The sequence below is a fragment of the Pangasianodon hypophthalmus genome, chromosome 26 (genome assembly GCF_027358585.1).
Source record: "Pangasianodon hypophthalmus isolate fPanHyp1 chromosome 26, fPanHyp1.pri, whole genome shotgun sequence".
NCBI classification, from domain to species: Eukaryota; Metazoa; Chordata; class Actinopteri; order Siluriformes; family Pangasiidae; genus Pangasianodon; species Pangasianodon hypophthalmus.
In genome coordinates, this window is record NC_069735.1 from 15,503,341 (window position 1) to 15,508,712 (window position 5,372).

General features: G+C 40.3%; 1 non-coding gene across 1 annotated transcript; it reads left to right on the forward strand.

Annotated features, from left to right (window-relative positions):
- Positions 1–2,364: 2,364 nt before the first annotated feature.
- On the forward strand, positions 2,365–2,436 carry trnaq-cug (transfer RNA glutamine (anticodon CUG)). The gene has a single exon. It is a non-coding gene; the product is annotated as a tRNA-Gln (tRNA).
- Positions 2,437–5,372: the final 2,936 nt, after the last annotated feature.

Below are 5,372 nucleotides of genomic sequence, written 5' to 3' on the forward strand. Positions count from 1 at the left end.
TAGCCGTCAGGTTTGTGAAGCGTCCTTTGGGATTTGGTAAGGCACTACTGAAATTTAGTGGTTAATTATTTTTATACCACAGCGCTGTTGAATCCTGGACTCTGATTGGTCAGAAGGTGTTGATTAATTTTCTATAACAGCAGCTCTGACAGTAGTGCAGCTGCAGATCACAGGTTTATATTAATGCCCTCGTTCTAATTTATCATTTCTACAGTAACAGCCCGTTCACAGGGACTTGTATGGCAGATGCGTCACATGAACGTAATATAAAACGTGTGTAATCATTGATATGGTGAAACTTTCTGCAAGGAGATGTTTACTTAACATTTATGGAAGGAGTCTCCAGTGTGAGTGCTTTGTAACACTTAGAGGAAAAGCTGTAACTTTCCAACATCTTCAGGACAGAGAAGTTTCCGCTTTGCATTTTTTTTGTAACAGGACAAGCTGCAGTTTTGTCTTATTAACTTCGAGAGAGAGAGAGAGAGAGAGAGAGAGAGAGAGAGAGCAAGAAAGTGAGGCAATGACTGAGAAGATGAGGGAATGACTGTTTGTAGCAGAAACTAACTTGTTTCTATGTGTAACTATAAATGGATAAAAAGTATAACATTTTTTAATAAATAAAAATTGCTATTGTGCTATTAATAATAATAATTGCTATTGCTTGTGCATATTTGTAACTTTTTTAAAAATATGGTGTATGTCACTATACGACAAGTTTTCATCACAGAGTGTCAATTTGGTGTCACTGTGATGTCACACCCCACCAGACTCAGGTAGAAGGCGTGGCCTAAATTTTAAAGGCGGAGTCATTAGAAACTACATTAGAAGTAGTTTGAATTTTATGCATTTTATAAGTCACTTAAACATGGTGATACTGAGCCAAACGACATCCTATGAGACAAGTGTGATGACTTTGGCATGTAGAAGATGGTCGTGTTCAGAGTAACATTAAAAATCAGCATGGACTTCCTGCTTCGCTCTGTTCTTGTGAGTGTACGTGTGTGTCGTTTGTGTAAGTGTGTGTGAGAGAGAGAGACCCCATGTGGATAAGTCCATTCAGACTAATCCTACAGGAAAGGCGCCACTGCGGACAGCTGTTAGGAGTTAGAGCAAGAGATGGAGAGAGAGAGAGAGAGAGAGAGAGAGAAAATGACGGAGATATCATAAATCAACAGTGTTGGTCTTCATGTAAGCTGGGCGCAAATGTGTGTGTGTGTGTGTGTGTGTGTGTGTGTGTATGTGTGTTTGAGGCAAATGCATGGCACAAAATCCAACAGGAAAATTTAAAGAGTAGGCCTGGTGTGTGCATATATTTCATCGTGTTTCTGTGTGTGTGTGTGTGTGTGTGTGCAGTCCAGGCTCTACCACTTCCCTCATGTTTCCCTGCAGCATTACTCTGTAGTCTGTAAAGATCACAAACGATCACCTTTCTCAGCTTCATCAGCAGCTTTACACACACGACACCGAGCCAAAAAATCATTTCCAGCCGCTGAAGAACACAGAGGTTACCCAGGTTCTGTTTCACTTCAGATGCACACTCATTAGGCCAGATGGAAACTCACAAACGCCTGTCACTCGGGTGGTCCCCTCAAGGGTACGTGCTTTCCTACCTTTAGTTAGAGGATCTAAAGGATGTAGCCTACTTTTAAAACTCATTTAAGGCACATAATTGAACGTTAAAGACCACTGTTGAACCTTTGAGGTTGCGTTTACATTGTTTGTACCTTCAGGAAGAATGAATTACCTGTATAGTACCTTTTTTTAACAGTTTATATAGTGGAGTGAAAAAAGTTTGAATATTTTGTTGAATAACAAAATAAAGAAGACAAAGATGTTTAAATTGTACCAAGAAGAAATTTGGTGTGTTTTGTCTCACTGATGTTCCTGCATTATCATAAGTATTAAAAACTGTTGTATAATGCATGTTAAAAAAAAACTCTTTCATTTGGTTATTAAGGATGAAAATGGTCACTTCCCTGAAATGAGGGGCCAGTAGTTGTTGAGTTATAAAGTATGAGACCCATTCATATTTCCATCTATCCATTTATCCATTTTCTGTACCACTTGTCCTACACAGGGTCATGGGGAGCCCAGGGAATTCAGAGGACACACTAGATGGGGTGCCAACCCATTGCAAGGCACAATCACACACATTATGGACAATTTGGAAATACCAAGCAACCTCCAGTACATGTCTTTGGATTGGGGAGGAAACCCCCCTGAGATATGTGCATGCGGGGTGGAGGTGGGATTTGAATCCCCAACTCTGGAGGTGTGAGGTAACAGTGCTGACCACTAAGCCACTGTGCCACTTGCCCCTCTGAAACATATTTCAGTACCCAAATGCAGGCTGTGACCCACATTGGTTCCATGGTGTAATGGTTAGCACTCTGGACTCTGAATCCAGTGATCCGAGTTCAAATCTCGGTGGAACCTACACTGTGTTTGGTCAAGCTTCTTTACTAATTTAGATAAATTGCCTTGAACATTGGTCAGGCTTGTTCCAAGTAAGCTTTCACATACTGAACTCTTGACAAGATGAATATGGACCAAATTCTCACTTATGTAAGTTGCTCTGCATAAGGGCATCTGCCAAATATCATAAATGTTATTCTACATTTAAAAAACAAGTCTTACAAACATTCTTTGGGTGACTTTAAGTTCAAACATATTCAAAGGTTTTCAGAAAAGTAAGTGATAAAATAGCTAAAAAGTGGTACTTAAGTGCATTGATGAAGTCTTTGTATCCTGTTTAGTTTCTAATCACAGTGCAAATCAATTCTATTTCTTAAGGAGCATTAACATAATGTTGGAATTAACAATGGAACCATGCAGAAATTATCTTCATTTACAGCGTACTGCAATTTGAACTCACAACTTTCTGACCACTAGCCCAGAGCCTTAACTGAAGAGCCACCACTGCCTTTGTTCTGCTCCTCACATTCAGTAATTAGTCATATCTATGGCAACACGCACAGGGGAAAATGGATATATACACAAATGAACAAAAGTTTGTGGACCAACCTGTACCATATGTGCTTTTTGAACATCCCATTCCTGATTCCTTTCAGCTGCAAGAGCATTAGTGAGGTCAGGCACTGATGTTGGGTGAGGAGGTCTGGGGTTCACTCGGTGTTCCAGTTCATCCCAAAGGTGTTCAGTGGGGTTGAGGTCAGGGCTCTGTGCAGGACACTCGAGTTCTTCCACTCCAACCTTCACACACCATGTCTTCATGGAGCTCGCTTTGTGCACAGGGGCATTGTCATGCTGGAACAGGTTTGAGCCTCTTAGTTCCAGTGAAGAGAAATTGTAATGCTACAGCACACAAAGACATTCTATACAACTGTGTGCTTACAACTTTGTGGCAACACACAACATATGGGTGCGATGGTCAGGCCATATTTTACATCTTTTACTGTGTTTTGAGAAAATTAGTCTGCAAGCTGAAATGCTGAATTATTCCACCCAGACATGAGGAAGCCATTGCCAATTTTTTGGCTGTGCTTCTTTACAATTTGACATCACACAACTGTCAAATTGGGGTTTCAGAAAATTCAGACTTCCCAACTGGTTAGGAAAAGACAAGATGAATTCTGATTTGACGAGGACACACTATGAAACATTCAGGATGTTTGAGAAAAATTTAAATATCTATAACCCTGAGGTTTGTCACATTGTTAAATCATGATGGTCCAATCCAGTCCTAACACATCCAGTACACATTTTTATTCTGTTTTATCCAGTATAAAGGCACTTGAGCAGGTAATAAAGGCGAATGGGTATTACATGGTTCAGGTGTGTGCAGAGGCTGAAATTAACCAACATGTGGATTAGCTGGAGGTTCCTGAGGATTACATATACACATATACATGACTCATTCAATTTAGTGAGGCTTTTACCCAAACTCAAGTAAGCAAAGTACAAATCTAATCATATATCTAAGCTTAAGACACTAACACTGGCTCTCTGTCAGTGTGGGGATTTGAACTCACAACATGCTGGGTTCTAGGACTGAACCTTAACCACTGCACCTGTATACTACCATTTGTTTCTACCATGTTTCCTCAGCATGCAAATAAGAAACAGTCCATATGACACTGACGTTAACATGTTTCTGCAAGTAGCATCAAATTATCAAATTTAACTAACACGTGATTCAGCTTGACTAGAGGTTACCAGGCTGGTTTTTAAACACACACACACACACACACACACACACAGACTGGGGTTGAGCAGGCCCATATAACTCATGCATGAATGGTGTGACGGTGTGAGGTCACTGAAACATAACGAGGCAATATAGGACACGTTTTTGGCTTCGTGATTGAGTGGATGTTCACTAAAAGTGGCCCGTTTGAAACACGACCCAACAGGAAGCCTTAAATGACCTTGGTGCAATGCCGGAGTGGGAATCGGGAGGGTCGGCAGAATTCCCGGTGGGCCGCTCATGTTTCGAGCTGATTACCACGGGCTAACAACATTACACTTATGAAAGCGGTTTGCCACAGCCGGCCCTCACCATCTACCGCATATATAAATGCACAAAAACACTCACGTAACCAAGCACTTTTTCTGGCTTTCTCACTCAACGTCATAACCAAGTCTATATTCATGGTAATTTACGGAGATTAGCAGCTCCTCCCATAAGGGTACAGCCCTGTTTTGCCTTGAATTGCAATTGGTCTGCTAATGAGTCTCGTTGATGATGGTGGGTAGAATGATTAAATCTGTTGCCTAGAGGTTTTTTTTTTTTTTTTTACCTCTTGATGGACGTCTAGTGTAGATCAAAAAGAGAGAGAACAAATGTTGAGCTGAGAAGACAAGAGATAAAAATCTTTCAATTTAAACAGAACAACTAACTAGCTGTTAAATTTGATACACTTTATGGTCACAATATTTACAATAATAACTCAGCATCTAATATAGCAAACTAGTTAGGTTACCCATTCAGGACAACATTTGTAACTTGCTATTAGTTCATTAGCTAGCTACGTGAGTCAGATCAAATCTAACTCTGAACTTATGACGCTCTTGCAATTCAGATGGTGAAAATCATGAGAGCACTATTACAAGGCAACTAGGAAATATGGTTGACTAGATAGTCACAGCTAACAATTTAGCTAGCAAAAAGTCTATAATATGGATCATTTGATGTCATATTGACAGGAGTATCAACATTTTCCTCAGACATGTTGGCACATTGCACTCAGCATTGCAACACTGCAACCCGAACTTCCATTAGTTCCGCCATCTTGAGTCACAAAACTCAGTCAGAAAATTTCAAATACCACAAGAGTGGACTGTTCAAGTGGAATATTTGTGTAAACATTCGGATAAACATGACCACACTGACAGCATTATGTGCTACTGAG